We start from the raw sequence: 25,050 nt of genomic DNA, 5'->3' as shown, positions 1-25,050 counted from the left end.
ACTGGAAAGTTGTTTAAAATTACATGCCCTATCTTATGAAAGTTTAATTTTGACTAGACTGTCCCTTTAAGCCAAGAAATAGTAACAGAAGATCCCAAAGACTTTATGTTCTTTTGTAAAAGTATCCATTAACTCAAATATGCAGTTGATCAGAATCTCCTCCTGTAATACAATTATAAGGTAAAAGTAGATTACATTGCTTGTAAACTGGAACCAGTAATCCAAGAAATGTGCTACAGAAGAAAGTTAGGGACTGGCTGTAGATGTCACCAGGTAAGCAGAACCAGAACTATACACCAGGGTCAAGGAGGTAGCAGAATAACAGTCAGAGAACAGGCCAGGGTCAGGAAACAATGCAGACAGCAGTAACTGTCAACGGAGGAGGTGTAGACAAATGGATAATCCAAATAACAGTTCCAAGTGTCAGCAACAGATAACATAGTGAGAATTCAAGATACAAGAAGGGTTCAAGCCAAAAATATGATCTAATACAGAAGCTAGGGCAATAACATGAAGGACAGGTCAGGAGCAAGAACACCAGGACTTCAAACAGAATTACCAAGCACAGAGTTACGTCTTCAAGGGTCTTTTAACACCTTCTGTGCAGATATTGGTTCTAGTTCTGCCACAAAGTCACTTACAATGAGTAGGAGTTTTCACTGTTCTATCCTTAGCACACTCATCTGCAACCAATGCACTAACTCCTTTCTCCAAATTTGACTTCAGAACAGACAGAGCGCAACCCAGTGCCAAACACTTTTTCTTTCCGAGGTTTCGTACTCCAGCCAATCTCACAGCCCTTTTCTTGGCACAGATCCATCCATACTGATATCTTAGCAAGGCCCCGGTTTTACACAGTTTAGACTTTTTGGACCTAACTTCAATCAATGTTCAGTTGGTAAGTACAACACTTAATCAACACACGGAAACATAAACAGCTAGCAATCACAATGAAAATGGCAATACTTTTGTGAGCTAGACAATGGATTCTCTGCAAGCTTCTTTGCGCATCCAAAGTCACAATCTGACATGGCCACCTCACAGAAACCTTTCCTATCTCCTCTTGTTCTATTCTAGTTTAAAAACTAGCTACATAATTTACTTAAGCTTTCAAGGAGAATCTTGTAGAAAGCAATGGAATAAGCTAGAATCATTTGTCAAACATCTATACAGAAAGTATCCGTGTAGTTCTTAAAATCAAGTCATATATATTCAAAACTGGTAGTGTCTAGGAATTGATTTCTATAAAAGTAAGCAAGGATGCTCATTTCTACCTGCCTATTAATGGGATTTTCACTATAATTGAAGTTGCTCATCTTGCAACCGGTCAGGAGGTAATGACAAACTGAAAAGAGAAATTAAATTAACTATACCCACAAGACTGTGCTGTAAATTAGACATAATCCAATAGCATTCTGCACATGTAAATGTAACTCCGGATAAGGTGCTACGCTAGTGAAATAATAAAAAAAGACACAAAATTGGTATTTTTAGGTTTGTATAGTGCCTTTATTAAATCATATTTTTTTTATCACAAGTTAAAGGGACAGTCTAGGCCAAAATAAACTTTCAAGATTCAGATAGAGCATGTAATTTTAAACAATTTTCCAATTTACTTTTATCACCAATTTTGCTTTGATCTCTTGGTATTCTTAGTTGAAAGCTTAACCTAGGAGGTTCATATGCTAATTTCTTAGACCTTGAAGCCCACCTTTTTCAGATTGCATTTTAACAGTTTTTCACCACTAGAGGGTGTTAGTTCACGTATTTCATATAGATAACACTGTGCTTGTGCACGAGAAGTTATCTGGGAGCAGGCACTGATTGGCTAGACTGCAAGTCTGTCAAAAGAACTGAAAAAAGGGGCAGTTTGCAGAGGCTTAGATACAAGATAATCACAGAGGTTAAAAGTATATTATTATAACTGTGTTAGTTATGCAAAACTGGGAAATGGGTAATAAAGGGATTATCTATCTTTTAAAACGATAAAAATTCTGGTGTAGACTGGCCCTTTAAAATAAAATTGAAAATTATATCACACAATCTACTATTAAAGGGACACTGTACACTAGATTTATCTTTGCATAAATGTCTTGTAGATTATGCATTTATATTGCCCATCTAGAAGTGTTTTGTAACAATTTATAGTTTTTCTTATTTTTTTAATAACATTGTACTGATTTTCAGACCCCTAAACCAAGCCCCAAAGTGTCAGATGTATACACGCATTTATAGACTACTGCTGGCTCCTGTCTAATCTGTCTTTTCATATGCAGGGATAGGGGAAAGAGTGTCTGCTCCCAGCCTCTTTAACTGGGTGTTCCAGTTAACCTCATCAACAGTGCTAAACTTGGAGCTTCTAAGTAAGTTTTTAAAAGGTTTTATACTGGATTTTTAGATCAGTACCTATGCCTATTCTTCATTATAATAGTGTCTATTACATGCAGTTATATGAAAATTTGTGTATACTGCCCCTTTAACAATATGCACATTTGTAAGGTTATGGGAATGTTGTAAAGCAGAAGTCTGAGCTATACAACCTGCAGATATTCCCTACAACATAACCTGTGCACTTGAATGACTGAGAAAGAAAAAAATCAAAGAATTAACCTTAAAGGGACAGTAAAGTAAAGTAAAATGTTTGAGATTCATGCACTAATAATAAAAAAAAAAATCTTGAAGATCTCCTTTATCAAGGCCGCAACAAACATATATTAGACTTAAAAGTTTTCTCAGTAGCTGGGGATTACCTCTAGACTACTGGTTTTCAAAATTTTCCTCAGGCCTCTCTAACGGGCCAGATTTTCAGGATTACCTTGGGTGAGAGCAGGTAAAATAGCCATGTTTACTAATCAGCTTATTATTTCACCTGTGCTCTAGTTCAGATATCCTTAAAATATGGCCTGTTAGAGAGGCCTGGGGATGGGTTTGAAAACCAGTGCTCTAAGGCCAGATTTTGTGAGCAGCCCAGCAGGGAAACAGTTAATTAGTGAACCACATACTGCTGTAGGCAAACTCTATACAATGCAGTCAGCAAGGTATAGTTATTTTATTAACTGCAGTGTGTTTCAATAAATCTGAGGAAATGCTGCACCCTGTTGACTTTTCAAGGCTATTTCTGCTATTTAACTGTCCATAACTGACATACTAACTTTATGACAGTGGTTAGCCTTGTTGTCTGCAGACTAAAACTCAGATTGGCTCTTCCAAATTAGCTAAATAGTGGGTGGAGTTTGGCTTTTGAAAAATAATTGCAGTAAAAAGGATGTTACTTTGTTTTAAAAACTTTAACTTTTCTGATATATTATTCTGTAACAACACAACAGAAATGTCGTGAAATGACAAGGTATTTACTGTCCCTTTAAAGTGATGGTAAATTTGACATGTTTTAAAATCATGTCTGTAAACTAAGCGCTATTTTAGATGGGCCCCTATTTATCAAGCTGTCAATCACAAATACGCTGGAATTCCGTATTTGTGGTGAGCCTGATTCGCCTTATTTATTAAACCCTACAGACCGGCAAAAGTAGAATTTAGTGACGTAACATACGATCCGCAGGTCTCAGTCCGACACAGATCGATGCTTACGTCACTACAGATGTTCCGAACGCAAGTTCAGCACAATCTGACTACTTTTGGAAGTTATCAAAGAACTACCAGATACGCTAGGCACTTTTCCGGCCCAGCGTACCTGGTTTTCAATCCGCCGCCCTGGAGGCGGTGGATGCCATATGAATCAATTGTAGTCTGACAACAGTGAAAGCTCATGTTCGCTGCTGCCCGATATCCCATTATCTGCACCCCCTACACCGCCGCCACCTACATTATACTTATTAACCCCTAAACCGCCGCTCCCGGAGCCCACCGATACTCTAATAAACTTATTAACCCCTAAACCGCTGCTCCTGGACCCCGCCGCAACTAAATAAATTGTTTAACCCCTAAACCGCCGCTCCCGGACCCTACCGCAACTAAATAAATTGTTTAACCCCTAAACCGACGCTCCCGGAGCCCACTGCCACCTACATTATATTTATTAACCCCTAATCTGCCCCCCACACCGTCGCCACTATATTAAATGAATTAACCCCTAAACCTAAGTCTAACCCTAACCCTAACACCCGCTAACTTAAATATTATTTAAATAAATATAAATAAAATTACTATTATTAACTAAATTATTCCTATTTAAAACTAAATACTTACCTATAAAATAAACCCTATAGCCTAGATTTAGAGTTCTGCGGTAGCCGTCAAAAGCAGCGTTAAGGGGTCCTAATGCTGCTTTTGGCAACCTGCTGGTATTTAGAGTTGTGTAGGTAAGGGTCTAAAGCTCACTTTCAAGCCGCGACTTTTCCATACCGCAGATCCCCTTACGCCAATTGCGTATCCTATCTTTTCAATGGGATCTTCCTAACGCCGGTATTTAGAGTCTTGGCTGAAGTGAGCAGTAGACCCTCTACCGACAAGACTCCATCCGCAGAAAAAAGTCAGTAGTTAAGAGCTTTCTGGGCTAACGCCGGTTTATAAAGCTCTTAACTACTGTGCTCTAAAGTACACTAACACCCATAAACTACCTATGTACCCCTAAACCGAGGTCCCCCCACAACGCTGCCACTATAATAAAAAATTTAACCCCTAATCTGCCGACCACACACCGCCGCCACCTACATTATCCCTATGAACCCCTAATCTGCTGCCCCTAACATCTCCAACACCTACATAATATTTATTAACCCCTAATCTGCCCCCACAACTTCGCTGCTACCTACCTACACTTATTAACCCCTAATCTGCCGACCGGACCTCACCGCTACTCTAATAAATATATTAACCCCTAAAGCTAAGTCTAACCCTAACCCTAACACCCCCTTAAATTAAATATAATTTTAATCTAACGAAATAAATTAAATATTATTAACTAAAGTATTCCTATTTAAAAATAAATACTTACCTGTAAAATAAACACTAATATAGCTCCAATATAACGAATAATTATACTGTAACTAGGTACAATAGCTATTAAATAGTTATTTACTATTTAATAGCTACCTAGTTAAAATAATTACAAAATTACCTGTAAAATAAATCCTAACCTAAGTTACAATTAAACCCTACACTATCAATAAATAAATAAATAAATTAACTACAAGTACCTACAATTAAATACAATTAAATAAACTAAACTAAATTACAAAAAAAAAAAAAACACTAAATTACAAAAAATAAAAAAAAATACAAGAATATTAGGCTAATTACACCTACTCTAAGCCCCCTAATAAAATAACAAAGCCCCCCAAAATAAAAAAAATTCTCTACCCTAATCTAAATTACAAAAGTTAACAGCTCTATTACCAGGGCTTTTTGCTGGGCATGCCCCAAAGTAATCAGCTCTTTTGCCTGTAAAAAAACACACAATACCACCCCCCAACATTAAAACCCACCACCCACATACCCCTACTCTAACCCAAACCCCCCTTAAATAAACCTAACACTACCCCCCTGAAGATCTCCCTACCTTGAGTCGTGTTAAGGGGTTAATTAGGGGTTAATAAGGGTAAGGTTAGGGGTGTTTAGACTCGGGGTTCATGTTAGGGTGTTAGGTGCAGACTTAGAAAGTGTTTCCCCATAGGAAACAATGGGGCTGCGTTAGGAGCTGAACGCTGCTTTTTTGCAGGTGTTAGGTTTTTTTCCAGCCCAAACTGCCCCATTGTTTCCTATGGGGGAATCGTGCACGAGCACGTTTTTACAGTTAGCCGCTACCGTAAGCAACGCTGGTATTGAGGGTTGAAATGGCGGTAAATTCGGCTCAACGCTCCCTTTTTGGAGCCTAACGCAGCCCTTCAGAGAACTCTTAATACCAGCGTTGTTTAGAAGCAGCGCTAGAAAAAAAAGACGCATAGCTAACGCACCCCTTTGGCCGCAAAACTCTAAAACTAGGTGTATGATAGCTACAATATAACTAATAGTTACATTGTAGCTATCTTAGGATTTATTTTTATTTTACAGGCAACTTTGTATTTATTCTAACTAGGTACAATAGTTAAATAGTTATTAACTATTTAATAACTACCTAGCTAAAATAAATACAAATGTACCTGTAAAATAAAACCTAACCTAAGTTACAATTACACCTAACACTACACTATAATTAAATAAATTAAATTAATTAACTACAATTACCTACAATTAAATACAATTAAATAAAATTAACTAAAGTACAAAAAAAACACTAAATTACAGAAAATAAAAAATAATTACAATAATTTTAAACTAATTACACCTAATCTAAGCCCCCTAATAAAATAAAAAGCCCCCAAAATAATAAAAATCCCTACCCTATACTAAATTACAAATAGCCCTTAAAAGTGCTTTTTGCGGGGCATTGCCCCAAAGTAATCAGCTCTTTTACCTGTAAAAAAAGAAATACAACCCCCCCAACATTAAAACCCACCACCCACACACCCAACTCTGCTCTAAAACCCACCCAATCCCCCATTAATAAAACCTAACAGTAACCCCTTGAAGATCACCCTACCTTGAGCCGTCTTCACCCAACCGGGCCTAAGTCCTCAACAAAGCCGGGTGAAGTCTTCATCCAACCGGGCAGAAGAGGACCTCCAGATGGGCAGAAGTCTTTATCCATGCGGCATCTTCTATCTTCATCCATCCAATGAGGAGCGGCTCCATCATGAAGACATCCGATGTGGAGCATCCATCCAGACCGACGACTACCCGACGAATGACTGTTCCTTTAAATGACTTCATCTAAGATGGCGTCCCTTGAATTCCAATTGGCTGATAGAATTCTATCAGCCAATCGGAATTAAGGTAGGAAAAATCCTATTGGCTGATGCAATCAGCCAATAGAATTGAAGTTCAATCCTATTGGCTGATCCAATCAGCCAATAGGATTGAGCTCACATTCTATTGGCTGTTCCAATCTGCCAATAGAATGCGAGCTCAATTCTATTGGCTGATTGCATCAGCCAATAGGATTTTTTCTACCTTAATTCCGATTGGCTGATAGAATTCTATCAGCCAATCAGAATTCAAGGGACGCCATCTTGGATGACATCATTTAAAGGGACAGTCTACCTTCAAACAATGTGATCTATATCATTAGTTTGAGCCTTAATAAGTTGTCCTACCTGTTTGCCAGCATGCTGCCCACAACGGTCTCAGTGATATTTTCAAAAGATTCACAATGTTTTCAGTTTGCAAATGGCCCCTGAACTCCGCCTCCTATGATCATTCACTTTCAAAACACTAACCTGTGTCTCCCTGAGATCGCAAATAATCGTTCCCGGTATTGTGCACATGCGCATTATGCAGCCAGTGACGTCACTGCACACAGTAAACCGGAACATTTACACAGTGGATTAGTTCCTAGGGAACATTTTTTCTGTTGCACTTGTAACTATCATTCGTCTTTCACTTGATCGGTAAGGTACCAACAGAACAGCTGGCCAACATGAGCAGATCCTGAGCAACTTTTTCTGGCCGAGAGAACATGTCAGAACTAATCTGATCAACTGTTACTGTGAATCTTGTAAGCATTTTATATGGGATTTGGTAATTGATCGCATCAGAGTGTGTTTATACATACAAGTGTGTGCTCTCTACATGTATGCACTAGCTTGTTATTCGTCGTTAGTCGTGATGGATGCTCCGCGTCGGATGTCTTCAAGATGGAGCCGCTCCTCGTCGGATGGATGAAGATAGAAGATGCCGCATGGATGAAGACTTCTGCCCGTCTGGAGGACCCCTTCTGCCCGGTTGGATGAAGACTTTGCCCGGCTTCATTGAGGACTTAGGCCCAGTTGGGTGAACGGCTCAAGGTAGGGTGATCTTCAAGGGATTAGTGTTAGGTTTTATTAAGGGGGGATTGGGTGGGTTTTAGAGTAGAGTTGGGTGTGTGGGTGGTGGGTTTTAATGTTGGGGGGGTTGTATTTCTTTTTTTACAGGTAAAAGAGCTGATTACTTTGGGGCAATGCCCCGCAAAAAGCCCTATTTGTAATTTAGTATAGGGTAGGGATTTTTATTATTTTGGGGGGCTTTTTTATTTTATCAGGGGGCTTAGATTAGGTGTAATTAGTTTAAAAATATTGTAATTATTTTTTTATTTTCTGTAATTTAGTGTTTGTTTTTTGTACTTTAGTTAATTTTATTTAATTGTAGGTAATTGTAGTTAATTAATTTAATTTATTTAATTATAGTTTAGTGTTTGGTGTAATTGTAACTTAGGTTAGGATTTATTTTACAGGTAAATTTGTATTTATTTTAGCTAGGTAGTTATTAAATAGTTAATAACTATTTAACTATTGTACCTAGTTAGAATAAATACAAAGTTGCCTGTAAAATAAAAATAAATCCTAAGATAGCTACAATGTAACTATTAGTTATATTGTAGCTAGCTTAGGGTTTATTTTATAGGTAAGTATTTAGTTTTAAATAGGAATAATTTAGTTAATTGTAGTTATTTTATTAGATTTATTTAAATTATATTTAAGTTAGGGGGTGTTAGGGTTAGGGTTAGACTTAGATTTAGGGGTTAATAACTTTAATATAGTGGCGGCGACGTTGGGGGTGGCAGATTAGGGGTTAATAAGTGTAGGTAGGTTGCGGTGATGTTAGAGCAGGCAGATTAGGGGTTAAAAATATTGAACTAGTGTTTGCGATGAGGGAGTGCAGCGGTTTAGGGGTTAATATATTTATTATAGTGGCGGCGATGTCTGGTTCGGCAGATTAGGGGTTACATTTTTTTTTTTTTACTGTTTGCCATGTGGGGGAGGCCTCGGTTTAGGGGTTAATAGGTAGTTTATGGGTGTTAGTGTACTTTTTAGCACTTTAGTTAAGAGTTTTATGCTACGATGTTAGCCCATAAAACTTTTAACTACTGACTTTTAAATGCGGTATCAGTCTTGACAGGAGAGGTTTTACCTCTCACTTTCTGGAAGACTCGTAATACCGGCATTATGCAAGTCCCATTGAAAATATAGGATACACAATTGAAGTAAGTGGATTTGCAGTATTTTCAAGTCAGGCCAAAAAAAGTGAGCGGTACACCTGTACCTGCAAGACTCGTAATACCAGCGTTGGGACCTCTTAACGCTGCTTTTTAAGGCTAACGCACAACTCGTAATCTAGCCGAATATTTTTTTAAAATATATCTTCCATTATCACTCAAATATAAATTTATAAGAGGAAGGAACCACTTTGTATATACAGGGAGTGCAGAATTATTAGGCAAGATGTATTTTTGAGGATTAATTTTATTATTGAACAACAACCATGTTCTCAATGAACCCAAAAAACTCATTAATATCAAAGCTGAATAGTTTTGGAAGTAGTTTTTAGTTTGTTTTTAGTTATAGCTATTTTAGGGGGATATCTGTGTGTGCAGGTGACTATTACTGTGCATAATTATTAGGCAATTTAACAAAAAACAAATATATACCCATTTCAATTACTTATTTTTACCAGTGAAACCAATATAACATCTCAACATTCACAAATATACATTTCTGACATTCAAAAACAAAACAAAAACAAATTAGTTACCAATATAGCCACCTTTCTTTGCAAGGACACTCAAAAGCCTGCCATCCATGGATTCTGTCAGTGTTTTGATCTGTTCACCATCAACATTGCGTGCAGCAGCAACCACAGCCTCCCAGACACTGTTCAGAGAGGTGTACTGTTTTCCCTCCTTGTAAATCTCACATTTGATGATGGACCACAGGTTCTCAATGGGGTTCAGATCAGGTGAACAAGGAGGCCATGTCATTAGATTTTCTTCTTTTATACCCTTTCTTGCCAGCCACGCTGTGGAGTACTTGGACGCGTGTGATGGAGCATTGTCCTGCATGAAAATCATGTTTTTCTTGAAGGATGCAGACTTCTTCCTGTACCACTGCTTGAAGAAGGTGTCTTCCAGAAACTGGCAGTAGGACTGGGAGTTGAGCTTGACTCCATCCTCAACCCGAAAAGGCCCCACAAGCTCATCTTTGATGATACCAGCCCAAACCAGTACTCCACCTCCACCTTGCTGGCGTCTGAGTCGGACTGGAGCTCTCTGCCCTTTACCAATCCAGCCACGGGCCCATCCATCTGGCCCATCAAGACTCACTCTCATTTCATCAGTCCATAAAACCTTAGAAAAATCAGTCTTGAGATATTTCTTGGCGCAGTCTTGACGTTTCAGCTTGTGTGTCTTGTTCAGTGGTGGTCGTCTTTCAGCCTTTCTTACCTTGGCCATGTCTCTGAGTATTGCACACCTTGTGCTTTTGGGCACTCCAGTGATGTTGCAGCTCTGAAATATGGCCAAACTGGTGGCAAGTGGCATCTTGGCAGCTGCACGCTTGACTTTTCTCAGTTCATGGGCAGTTATTTTGCGCCTTGGTTTTTCCACACGCTTCTTGCGACCCTGTTGACTATTTTGAATGAAACGCTTGATTGTTCGATGATCACGCTTCAGAAGCTTTGCAATTTTAAGAGTGCTGCATCCCTCTGCAAGATATCTCACTATTTTTTACTTTTCTGAGCCTGTCAAGTCCTTCTTTTGACCCATTTTGCCAAAGGAAAGGAAGTTGCCTAATAATTATGCACACCTGATATAGGGTGTTGATGTCATTAGACCACACCCCTTCTCATTACAGAGATGCACATCACCTAATATGCTTAATTGGTAGTAGGCTTTCGAGCCTATACAGCTTGGAGTAAGACAACATGCATAAAGAGGATGATGTGGTCAAAATACTCATTTGCCTAATAATTCTGCACTCCCTGTATAGCATATTTTCTTTCCAAAATGGCATTCCCTTTGACATCAGCAGATATGTATATAAATGCACGCTATGAAAATATTTTTCAAAGTTATTAGATCTGTAGTATTTATACAAAAACAAATTGACCTTTGTGCCCCTTTAACAGATAAAAGAATACAGTAATGATAGTGCTTCTTTCAAGTTTCACTATAAACTGTTAACAGAATGTTGAAGTTGCAAGACAAAATCTCTTTATACATGTTTAATTTTAATTTAAAATGTTCAAGTATTAAAGAGATAACATCAAAGTAGAACTGCTACCTCACTGCTTCATCAATTAACAAAATGCTGATCCGAACAGATGAGTAAGTATAGGCCATACTCCCTTAGGTGAACCCTGGACAGACATCAATACTGTGTGTGCCTTTCTTTTTCCATAGAAGTTAGACCTTTGCCAATAATTCAGCTTTATTTTTACTAGTGATTTTTTTTTGTAATTTGGTTTGATTTTGATCTAACTATATTATCTTTATTTCCTCTGTAGACAGGTGGATTTGCTATGCATTGGAGAGAAAGACATTAATATCAATGCAGACTAATTAATAACGTTGTTTAAGTAAATGTAACCTCCATATTTGAGTTCATAAAAAAATAAATATTTTATAGAATGAATTCTTTGTCTCACGATAAATAGCAGGTAGATTTTAAGTTCTACAGAAAAAGCCTCTTATCTTTGTGCATTTTGACAGTTGTTCACAGCTAGACAGCGCTAGTTTATGTGAGCCATATAGATGAAATTGTGCTCACTCCCATAGAGTTATTTAGGAGTCTGCACTGCTTGGTTAAAATGCAAGTTTGTCAAAAGCACTGAGATAAGGGGGCAGTCTGTAGAGGCTTAGATACAAGGTTATCACCAAGGTAAAAAGTATATTAATATAACCATGTTAGTTATGCAAAACTGAGGAATGGATAATATAAGGATTATCTACAATTTTAAACAATAAACATTCTGGAGTAGACTGTCCCTTAAAGCCCTAAAGCACGGTTTTTAAAAGAATTGTTTCAAAACTGAGTAGCAACATAAGTGGATACATTGTAGTTTTGATTTCTTGGTTACACAAACAGACTTGTTTTAAGACCGTTCTGTGGATTACCCAATGACATACTTTCACAGTGAAGTATGAGGCGGAGTGAGGAGATATCCATCTGAGGACGAGACCTGTTTAGGTGCATTACAGTCCCGGAGCAGACCTCTGTATCTTCTACTACTTGTGATCTTGTGAGTAGTTCCAGTGGGTATTGGGATCATATATATTGATACATGAGGATATCTTCTTTTGTCTTTTAGGATACATTCCACTCACACTACAGCCTTTTTTTATTGGACATATAGATGTATTATAATGATTGGTATATTATTATATTATTTTTTTTATTTTATCTGCATATCATTTAGACTTTTAGAATCTTAGTGTGCTGTATTTTATTTTAATTTTTGGATTCTTTTTGGAGTTTGTCATTGGGGACAAGTGAAGGTTTGAATGCTGCTTACACTTGCATAGAAATATTTAAAACCTGTGCTTGTTTTTTTTTAAATCTTCTGCATCAATGCTTCTTATACTGTCTACAACCTCAGAGGTTTCAATGTCAAACTACCCAGACTCATTTGTTCAGTATGACTGACAAGCCCTGCTCTTGTGCAATTTGATTAGTGAGAGCAGGGGCTGAGGCTGGCAATGGCAGCCAATGCTGTGTCAGAGCCCCCAAAGCCATGCTCATAGGTTCCCTGTCTGGGAACACTATCTGCATGGACCTTAATAAATGGGGGCTAATTCCTGCTTCTGTACTTTCTTCAAAACCAACAAATTAATTCCATGGCCCCTATTTAAGAAAGTCTGGTTGACCTGATCCAACAGTGCGGATCAGGTCCCCCAGACCTTGCTGAATAGTATTCAGCATTGCACCAGCAGCTCACAAGAGCTGCTGGTGCAATGCCGCCCCCTGCAGACTCGCGGCCAATGGGCCGCCAGCAGGGGGGGTGTCAATCAACCCGATCGTACTCGATCGGGTTGATTTCCGGTGATGTCTGTCCGCCTGCTCAGAGCAGGCGGACAGGTTATGGAGCAGCAGCGTTTGTGACCACTGCTTCAAAACTGCTGTTTCTGGCGAGCCTGCAGGGCACATAGATCATTAAATGGGCATCAAACCCATATTTTTTTCTTTCATGGTTTAGTAGAACATGCCATTTGAAACAATTTTTTCTTTACTTATTTGATCTAATATGCTTCTTTCTCTTGATATCCTTTGCTACAAAGCATATCTAGATAGGCTCAGTAGCTGCTGTTTGGTGGCTGCACATAGATGCCTCATGTGATTGGCTCAGCCATGTGCACTTCTTTTTCTTCAACAAAGGATATCTGAAAAATTAAGCAAATTAGATAATAGAGGTAAATTGGAAAGTTGTTTAAAATTGTATTCTCTATCTGAATCATGAAAGAAAATATTTGGGTTTTATGTCCCTTTAAGACCTAAACCTCCAGAGATGTCATCACCAGGGACACCATCATCAAGTTTAATCAATTCAGAGATAAAGAAGAGATCTTGAATCTCTCACATAGAAATCAACCGGTTTGCTTCAGAGGCAATGTTCTCCAATTTCTTGCAGACATCCCCACGAACACTACAAAAGCGTTGAGATCTGACCCCTTTGACTACGCTATTACACAATAAAAAAATCCAATACAGGTGGGTATTCCCCTTTCATCTATATGTTCTGCGTGACAACAAAAGTTTTGTATGCAGAATGCCAGCAGAAATTTCAAACTTTTAATCCTCCTTGGGCTTAGATCCTCCAGACATGCCCTATTCAGACATTCCACCGCAACCCTCTAAAAGGACGCCCTGACAGATGGCAACAAGTTTCGACAAATACCAGGAAAAAAATCACCATCTAAGAACTCACCCCCTCAGAAAAAGAAGCTAACAAACACTGCACAGATGATAAGAATGCAACAAAAGGTGGATGATTCCACCAGACCGCCATAGAGGAAGAATTCCTGCTTTGTAATGGTAACTTCTATTAAAGCTATCCTGTTTAATTGCTACAAGTCCTGTTCTACAAGTTCTTTGATAAATACAGACTTTATATAGACATTAAATTGTTTCATGCATGGAAGACTGTTGATAATAATTTTGTTAGAACTTAAAATATAGAATTTATATTATGGAAATCCTCCATTATAAAAATACACTATGTTTTTTATTCTAAGTGGCATAAAAAGTTAAAATGTTAAAAAAAAGTTTAGCTATATCTATAAGAGCTGGTTATAACCTCCTTTCCATTAAAGGGACAGTCAAGTCCAAAATAAACTTTCATGATTCAAATAGGGCATATATTTTTAGACAGCTTTCGCATTTACTTTTAGCACTAATTTTATTTTGTTCTCTTGGTATTCTTAGTTGAAAGCTAAATATATGCTAATTTCTTAGAAGGCCACCTCTATTCTGAATGCATTTTGTCAAAATAACTAAAATAAGGGGTAAGTTTGCAGAGGCTTAGATACAAGGTGATTACAGAGGTAAAATGTGTATTATTATAACTGTGTTGGTTATGCAAAACTGGGGAATGGGTAATAAAGGGAGTATCTATCTTTTTAAACATAGAAAATTCTGGTGTTCACTGTCCCTTTAACAATTAATGTCAATGAGAATTAGAAAGATTTTTGCATATACGGTTTTCAAAATCATATTGATTCATGTTTGCTAGTGGTTTGCACCAAGCCTTGCTAATCTAGTTTATATATTTTTTGCTATTATTATATTTATACAAATTTTTGCTTTCCTGGGTAAAATTTTTGTACAAAAAGATGAAAAAATGGTCTAATGCTACTCTACTCTCACTTTAGAAACTAACATTAATCATTATCCAGATGGTACTTAGACACAAGTAGACTATCTAAAATATTTCCTCAAATGGATACTACATGTTGGAGGGGTTGTGGACAAGAAAGCATTCTCTTTCACATCTGGTGGGACTGCTCGATACTTACACCATACCAGCAGGCCATGCACACAGAAATAGAATGGATAATACACTTTGGATGTGTTTAGATCCCCTAATAAATTCAAACTAACATTGTATATTATGATTAGTTGAGCTAAGCAGCTGATTACAAAATGGGAGTGGGGGGAACCATAGTCTCTAATGTTCAAGAATTGAGACAACAAGTAACATGGCTATTGTCCATGGAAAAATTCAATATTTTGGCCCTCCCTGGTAGTAATACCTACCAGTGAGAACCCCTCCCCAAAGAGGTGTGGACAGAACTGGCAACTCCCCTAGTTACCTGTATATAGGTGACTCCCAGACAGCACCCCCTCTTAGGTGGGGAGAGCTAGGAGTCCCTCTCCATATTTGTTTCAGTCAGGGCAGCCTTTGTTTTGAATTCAGTCTTCCTTGTGAGGTATCTAACCATAAGGATTTTTATTAATCAGTGAAATTTTATATGGGAATACTACGTATCTTCTTTGTAACTCCATAAAAATAGATATGCTCAATGCAGTATAATGAAAAACTTACGTTGTAACCATATGATAGAGACAATAATATTTAAATCCACAATCACTTATGTAACATTTGCATTTTGATTGAACTTACTATATAATATATAAGAATTATCCTTATAAGATATGTAACTAAGATAGGAATATTGCATTGTTAGTCAAAATGTACCCAAACTGTATCTGTTTTTTATTTATTTTTTGTTATTCTTTATCTTTTATTCCTGTATGTTTGAAAAAAAAAATAATTAAAAAAAATAAAAATGGAATAAAAACAAAACTTAGAATTATAAAATTAAAGACAGAAAAAGTCACACATTTTTCACAAGCTACATAGCTACTTACTTTTTCAATGAATAGAAATACAACAGAATAAAAGGTATATTAAACTCTAAATAAATGCTAGTTGTAATGATGTATGAAAGCAAAGATTAGCCTGAGAATTATATGTGGATGTATTTGTTAAAATTGTATTTATTGAAGAAATAAGTGTAATGCTTTGATTTATATAAAATAAAGAGTTCCACCGTGCCTAGCTTTCCCAAGTTTTTGTCAAAATATTTTTTCCTGTGCACATGTTTAATATGCATGATAGAATTTAGTTCTTTAATTTTCCCTCCGCTACTTGAACAGAATAAGGTTTTAGTTAAAAAATAAAAATGAAAAATATTAACATAAATAATCCAACATGTAATATATGGAATTGAAACTTTAAAGTAATTATGCAGAATTATTTTCTTCATTCTATTTAATTTGGAATAGATGAGAATAATAAAATGTCCATATATCATGTCATTAGAAATTAGATATTTTTTTCCGTTTTGGAGCAAACCTTGGCAAATGTCAAGTGATGTTAAAAAATAAATTATTATAATATTGTTAAAAAGTTTGTTTCTTCTTTTTCTGCATATAGATTAGTAATTTTTGATTTTATCGTTTCAACCTTAAAATCTTTATGGCAGACTTAAAGAATTACATTTTTCAGGCAATTTAATTTTCAAAATGAATTAGCTATATCAATATTATTATATAATGCAACAGCCAATCAAAATCAAATTTTAAAGTAAAAAACACTATATATTAATTATGTCTATTGCAGAAAAAAAGCATGTTTCTATTTTTAGAGATTATGCAGGCAAAGCAAAGCAATTGGATGGTTTTCAATTATCACCCTTTATGTTCCCATAGTTTTTCATTCATCTGAAATTAATAAAAAAACAAAATTCTATGTACAGATTCAATTAAGGCCAATGAATTGTAAGCGTGATGCAAGACAGAATAAAGTGATATTTTTCTTTTACTGTATTTATTACATTATACATTTCACAAATACCTGTATGGTATTTTTTTTTTTTTAAATAGCTTTATCAATTAACTGTTTTTAAATGAGAGATAGAGAGAGAGAGAGAGAGAGAGAGAGAGAGAGAGAGAGAGAGAGAAAGAGAGAGAGAATCCAGAAAATAGCAGATTACATCAAAGCTATTTTTTTTCAAGGTAAAAACATATCAATTACACAGGTGAACAATATAGAAGAGTCAAACGCGTTTCGTTATTAACAACATACTTTCTGAATGACTCATAGATGTTAACACTGACTAGGTAACTTATAGAGGGTATAAACACACCCGTTACAAATCAATTATTTTGTTAACCCTTAACATCCCAGTGTAATATGGCTCTTGATTGTTAAAAGAAAACGTATTTATATTATATCCTTGATATAATATAAGTTTCTTTAAATTGATTATCAGTTGACATTAAAACATCTATGAGTCATTGAGAAAGTTTGTTGTTAATGATGAAACATGTTTGACTCTTCTATATTGTTCACCTGTGGAATATGTTTTTACCTTGGAATAATTAGCTTTGATTTTATCTGTTATTTTCTGCATTGAGCCCGTTTTTTTTCTAAGTCCATGTGCTCAGATTTCTTCTGATTGTGTAGCTGTTTTTTTTCTTAAGAGACTGCTAATTCATGTGGGCCATGTAGATATTATTGTGCTCTCTTCCGTGGGTTATGGATGACACAACACTAATTGGCTAAAATGCAAGTCAAAAGATAATAAATAAATAGCCATGTGATCAGGGGGCTGTCAAAAAATGCTTAGATACAAGGTAATCACAGAGGTAAAAAGTATATTAATATAACTGTGTTGGTTATGCAAAACTGGGAAATGGGTAATAAAGGGATTATCTATCTTTTTAAACAATAACATTTTGGAGTAGACTGTCCCTTTAAGGGACAGAAAACATCTTGTAATTACAATATATTTCTGTAGTCGTACAATAAATGAACATGTTTGTTAAGAGTTTAAATTATTTGCCATATTTGGAGGAACTAATACAGACTTTGGGCTCGTTTCCATTGAGCCGTAATTAGGTTTGCACGAGGTCGCAAACCGATAAATATGATGTCAGAATAAATTTTGTGTGTTGTCTGCTTACGATGGCACGTTATACCATAAAATGAGCAGCCGGGGCTGCCGAAAATATTTTCACATCTACCAATGAAAGCTGGTCTAAATGGTATAAAGCACAAACCGTTAATACACTGTTGGATATATTTAAAACAATTACAACCAGCTCATCTAAGTGTAAAAGAGGAAAAAAATTGCTTTTTAGGCCAAGTTCCCATTGCAATTTTAAAACTTGCTTAAAAAGTGTTTCAAAGGAGAAAACAAAATTGTAATATGTAATATTTATTGTTGTCCCATGTATAGGAATAGTTGAACTTATGTTCTTATGAAAATATCAATATGCATTTATATATAAAAATATAAGCAAGTACATATCTACAAAATTCAAACTAGACTTATGCCTAGGGCAGCCATAAATATTACATGTATTAATAAATTAGAAAAAATAATTATAATAAAAAGTAATATTTACTTATAGTTTAAAAAAATATGCACTATAAATAATTTTATCTTTTTTTTCGTGTCTCTTTAGAGGTGATCACAGGTAAGGAACGCAGATGTTAAACGTACATTTTAAAGTGTAAACTTACTTGTTATGGAGCGATTTTCGAGAAATCCTTTGTCAGATGGAAGCATTAACCCAGCATTAACACCCACACGAAAAGAGCAACTGCACACACTGCACAAAATATTTTAATGGAAACTTGGTATTAAAATGGAGCCGTAAACTAAGTTTAGAAGCTTACGGTTCCATTTTTTATGGTTTAATGGAAACGAGACCTTATTATGCTTGCCCAAGCTTGCTTTGTTTTACAGTCTTCATATCAACTCTCCTGAAGCAAATTAGGGACAGATGAGTGTCAAGGTTAGTCATATAAGACATTCTATGTGTTCTTAAAGGGACGCTGTACCCAAAAAAATTCTTTCGTGATTCAGATTGAGCATGAAATTTTAAGCAACTTTCTAATTTACTCCTATTATCAAATTTTCTTCATTCACTTGGTATCTTTATTTGAAATGCAAGAATGTAAGTTTAGATGCCGGCCCATTTTTGGTGAACAACCTGGGTTGTCCTTGCTGATTGGTGGATAAATTCATCCACCAATAAAAAAGTGCTGTCCAGAGTACTGAAACCAAAAAAAAGCTTAGATGCCTTCTTTTTCAAATAATGATAGCAAGAGAACGAAGAAAAATTTATAATAGGAGTAAATTAGAAAGTTGCTTAAATTGGCATGCTCTTTCTGAATTACAAAAGAAAAAAATTGGGTACAGTGTCCCTTTAAAGGCATATGAAACAGTGATCCTTTAGTAAAAATAAATTTGTTAAATTAAGCTAAAAGCAGATTGTGTTAACAGCAAACAACCTATTTATTTTCTTTCAGATTAAGCACTTAGAAGTTCTCAGTGTAGCCATTTCCCTCAGAGAGATGAGAGAGCTGACATGTTGAGAATTTAAGCAAGATTTATCAAGCAAGGGCAGACAGGGGCATACATATTAAAGGGACATTAAACACTAAATAAATGCTAGATAGAATAATGCATTAAAAAAATGTAGATGTATTTTTTAAAGTTTGATTGGCTGTTTAAGCATTGACAAAATAAGTGTACATTTTTAGTGTCTATAAAAAAAATTGGAGCTGCCATGTTTGTAACTTAGATTACCTTCTTTGCTGGGGCCAATTAGAGACAGTTATAAATAAGTCACTAGAGCGTGCAATCAATGGCTGTGTGGAATACAACAGTGTTCTACACTTCCATTTGTAACAGGAACTGGAAAGCTCACAATTTCAGAATGGAATTTCAGGAAAAGGGTACAAGATAAATAATTAAAGTATATTGCAGAGTTTGTTTTATATATATACAATTTATCATTTTATATTACCATCTCAAAGTGTTTAATGTCCCTTTAAGCCTTGTGTGCCCCAGCACTTCTCTGGCGGGCAGCAATCCACTGGGGGAATTCAACATTGCACATGAGCGCAATTTTGTGCTCGCGTGAAATTCTGCCCACGCACAGCCAATCACATGAGGGCAGGAGCTGTCAATCTCCCCGGTCGGATAAGACCAGGGATATTAAAATTCTCAATCTAAGAAGTGGAGAAGAGAGTAGGGTCTCATGACCACTGCTTGATAAATCGTGAATGCAGGTACTCTTGTGAAAAACCTGCAGTCATAGGGGAGGAGAAGGCTTGATAAATCGAGCCCTTTGAGTTGCATTCTGCCTCTTCATGGGCAAAACTGACTTCCTGTTTCTGATTTATGACATAAAGCTATATATACCTTTCTGAAGAAACCCGAGCTCCCTTGTGGGACTGTGACAGGAAGTAATGGACCCTTCACAAATTAAGTTGAAAAAAATAAATAAAAGGTTAAGTCCTTTTAAAATGATGAATAATACATATTGCAATATTTTCATTATTTGTTTTGCTCCTTTTTCGTGTAATTTAGTCCTGAAAATTGAGAAATGTCTAATTCCCAGAACTTTAAATGTGCACTGCTAACTTATCAAGGCTAACTCTGCTACATATGTGTCAATTGACTTTATCAGATAAGAACTGCAAAACAATTCACTCTATACTAACATTTTAGCTAGTCTTGTTGTCTGTTAACTAAAGCCCAGATAAGGCAAATAGTGGGTGGAATTTGGCTATTGAAAAGTGATTCCAGTAAAAAGGATGTTTGTTTTAAAAACATTAAGACTTGGCTGATATGTTATTCTATAGCGACACAACAGAAATATACTATAATTATAAGGAGTTTACTGCCCCTTTAAGTATGACCCACTGATTACAACTGACTGATTTACAAACCGGAAAAAAACATAAATTTCAGACCTAAATTATGTGAAAAGGAGGGGAAAAAAATCCTTAAAGTCTGCTGCAAAGTTGTTGTGTTATACATGATTAAACATTTATATTACAATCTCAAGGCAGTATATTCAATAAGAGGAGAATTGCAGGTGAATTGAAACATTAACTATTGCATTATGAGGGCCAAACCCAGTGAGTAGCTCCAGAAAGAACAGCTGAGTTAGACCTGCATATTGCATAGTTAAAGTGAAGGTCAATTTGGATGAATTAGTGCACAGTTTCTAATAATCCTATTAAAAACAAGGGCACTTTAATTCATCAAAATTGACATTTCACTTCTTTTTTTCAAAAACTTACCTTTTAATCCTGGCAGCCGCTCCAGCGATTCCCCCGGTCGTCGGAAGCCTCTGCAGACGTCAGAAATGACGAATCCGGCTTCCTTCAATCACGGCTTTCCCCCGGGGGAATCTTGGCCTGATGCAACGCCGTGATTCGAGGAAGCCGGATTCATAATTTTGGACCCGCAAAGAGTGTTTGCGACGGGCAGAGGAAGCGCTGGAGCGGCTTTCAGGATTGAAAGGTAAGTTTTTGAAGAAAAGTAGTGAAATTTCAATTTTGATGAATTAAAGTGCCCTTGTTTTTAATAGGATTATTAAAAACCGGGCACTAATTCATCAAAATTGACCTTCACTTTAGTGCTGTGTACAATTCACCTAAAACTGGAGAATAGCAGGTGAATCGTCTGCTATTCGTTGTGCAGAGCTAACTCAGATCTTCTTGCAGGAGATACTCACTGGGCTTGTCCCTTAATAATGCATAGTTAATGAAAGATTTCTATCATTCATGTCTTTGTGAATAGAGCCCAAGGTGCTTACTGTTCTTTTTACTTATACCTATGGCTACTGTAAGTTTAAATCTAACTCAGGGCTGAAGTGGGAAATCAGACCGGCCCTGGAAACTTCTTAAGAACCCCCTCCTCCTCCCGGACCAGCAAACACCTCCCCTATACTAGTAGAGCAGCCTTGAATAGATGTGCTATGCTGGGCACAAGGCTTGCTCCCTCTGCCTAGGATGTGGCCCTGCAAAGCCGGCCCACTGCCCCCCCCTGGGAAATATCCCGACCAATCAGGCACTGATCTAGCTGCCCCAGTTGAGTGGTATACCATTTCTACCTAATGCCAGCTTTTCTTGTACAAACTTAGAGTACATCAGCGTGTAAGACATATACACCTCTTATCCACTAGCGTATCTTGGAGACATCGCTGTATAATTTATCAAATAACACATTTTTAGTTTTTCTTTTCTTTCCTGTGTTACCCTGTAAAAAATACAACTGTCAACTTATCTTGTTGAGAATATCTAGTTGACCAATATCTTTTTTTTTTCACTTCTAATTATATTTGCAGCGACACTACATGAAGAAAATATACTTCCTTCCTTCAGGGTCCACGCATTTATTCATGTTAATCAGAAAGTTATTTAAAAAAAAAAAAAAAAAAGACTCACTTCTGATAAGCTCTGAACACTCTAATCTTCTATATTTTAACCAAATTCTTTTTCCTTCAGGTGTCTTTATACACCAAACAAAGCTTTAATTGAATTGAGTATGAACTAGATTATGTGAAGTTCTCTGTAGATTACATATAGAGCTCTTTTGTGCCAGGGGTTTTTAGATACTTGTCAATAATCCCCAGGCTAAAATCTATCAGAAATAAAAGCAGGTGTAAATGTTATCTTTACAAATTATCTTCTACTCTGGGCACTGAATTAATTAAAGGGGCATTTATGCAACTGTTTGTACATGTACATTAATTATTAAGCATTGTATTGCAAACAAATAACGTGAAGAGGTTTTACAAAATTAGACCAGATAAGATAGATCCTTTGCAAACCCTTTCAGTTAAAGGGACAGTGTACAGTAAACTTGTTTTCTCCTTAATGTGTTTACAATCACGTGTTATACCAGCTGCAGAATTTAAAATGTACGTGAAATCACATCAGGTATAAATTTGTTTATGAAATAACTGTTACTGCTAATTGGAACCACAACCCAATTATGGGCCAGATTACGAATGGAGCTCTAACAGTTATGTGAGAGTGAAAAGGGGTTTATATTGCGGGTGATTGTGCGTGTTGGTTTAGCGCTCGTATTACAGGTTGAAAGTAAACGCGATCGCGTGATCACAATTGAAGTTAACGCTCATTGGGATACCGCTTTCTCAGAGCCCTGGTTAATTGTTTCACAAAACAAAAAAGTGCTACAAAACACTTAAAAAATACACGTAAAAGTGGTTACACTCATAATAATACCATGATTACCATCTAGTAAAAACATTAAAAACAAAATATTGCATTCAAAGATATGAGGTCTCAGGTGTTAAAAAAAAAGGCTGCAAAGGGCTTTAACGGGACAGTCAAGTAAAAAAAACCTTTCATGATTTAAATAGGGTGTGTAATTTTAAACAACTTTCCAATTTCTTTTATCACCAATTTTGCTTTGTTCTATTGGTATTCTTAGTTGAAAGCTAATTCTAGGAGGTTCATATGCTAATTTCTCAGATCTTGAAGACTGCCTCTAATCTGAATGCATTTTGACCACTAGAGGGCGTTAGTTCATGTGTTTCATATAGATAACATTGAGCTCATACCCGTGAAGTTACCCTGGAGTGAGCACTGATTGGCTAAAATGCAAGTCTGTCAAAAGAACTGAAATAAGGGGGCAGTTTGCAGAGGCTTAGATACAAGGTAATCACAGCAGTAAAAAGTGTATTTCTCTAACAGTGTTGGTTATGCAAAACTGGGGAATGGGTAATAAAGGGATTATCTTTCTTTTTAAACAACTAATATTCTGGTGTTGACTGTCCCTTTAACATAGAGATACCTACATGCCTAAATATGGATAGGTATGTATGTATGTATGTGTATATATATATATATATATATATATATATATATATATATACACAGTATATATGTGTATATATGTGTGTGTACATATGTATTTATGTATATACAGGCATAAAAACACACACAGTATCTCACAAAAGTGAGTACACCCCTCACATTTTTGTTAATATATTATTATATCTTTTCATGTGACAACATTGAATAAATAACACTTTGCTACAATGTAAAGTAGTTAGTGTACAGCCAGTATAACAGTGTAAATTTGCTGTCCCCTCAAAATAACTCAACACACAGCCATTAATGTCCAAACCGTTGGCAACAAAAGTGAGTACACACCTAAGTGAAAATATCCAAATTGGGCCCAATTAGCGATTTTCCCTCCCCGGTGTCATGTGACTCATTAGTGTTACAAGGTCTCAGGTGTGAATGGGGAGCAGGTGTGTTAAGTTTGTTGCTATTGCTCTCACACTCTCTCATACGGGACACTGGAAGTTCAACATGGCACCTCATGGCAAATAACTCTCTGAGGATCTGAAAAAAAAGAATTTTTGCTCTACATAAAGATGTCCTAGGCTATAAGAAGATTGCCAAGACCCTGAAACTGAGCTGCAGCACGGTGGGCAAGGCCATACAGCAGTTTCACAGGACAGGTTCCACTCAGAACAGGCTTTGCCATGGTCGACCAAAGAGGTTGAGTGCATGTGCTCAGCGTCATATCCAGAGGTTTTCTTTGGGAAATAGACGTATGAGTGCTGCCAGCATTGCTGCAGAGGTTGAAGGGGTGGGGGGTAGGCCTGCCAGTGCTTAGACCATACGCCGCACATTGCATCAAATGAGTCTGCATGGCTGTCGTCCCAGAAGGAACCCTCTTCTAAAGATGATGCACAACAAAGCCCGCAAATAGTTTGCTGAAGACAAGCAGAATAAGGACATGGATTACTGGAACCATGTCCTGTGGTCCGATGAGACCAAGATAAACTTATTTGGTTCAGATGGTGTCAAAGCGTGTGTGGCGGCAACCAGATAAGGAGTACAAAGACAAGTGTGTCTTGCCTACAGTCAAGCATGTAGGTGGGAGTGTCATGGTCTGGGCCTGCATGAGTGCTGCCGGCACTGGGGAGCTACAGTTCATTGAGGGAACCATGAATGCCAATATGTACTGTGACACACTGAAGTAGAGCATGATCCCCTCCCTTCGGAGACTGGGCTGCAGGGCAGTATTACAACATAACGACCCCAAATGCACCTCCAAGGTGACCACTGCCTTGCTAAAGAAGCTGAGGGTAAAGGTGATGGAATGGCCAAGTATGTCTCCAGACCTAAACCCTATTCAGCATCTGTGGGACATCCTCAAATGGAAGGTGGGGGAGCGCAAGGTCTTTAACATCCACCAGCTCAATGATGTCATCATGGAGGAGTGGAAGAGGACTTCAGTGGCAACCTGTGAAGCTCTGGTGAACTCCATGCCCAAGAGGGTTAAGGCAGTGCTGGAAAATAATGGTGGCCACACAAAATATTGACACTTTGGGCCCAATTTGGACATTTCCAGGCTGTACACTTATTACTTTACATTGTAGCAAATTGTCA

The sequence above is a fragment of the Bombina bombina genome, chromosome 10, assembly GCF_027579735.1.
Source record: "Bombina bombina isolate aBomBom1 chromosome 10, aBomBom1.pri, whole genome shotgun sequence".
Classification (NCBI taxonomy): domain Eukaryota; kingdom Metazoa; phylum Chordata; class Amphibia; order Anura; family Bombinatoridae; genus Bombina; species Bombina bombina.
This window is presented reverse-complemented; position numbering follows the sequence as displayed.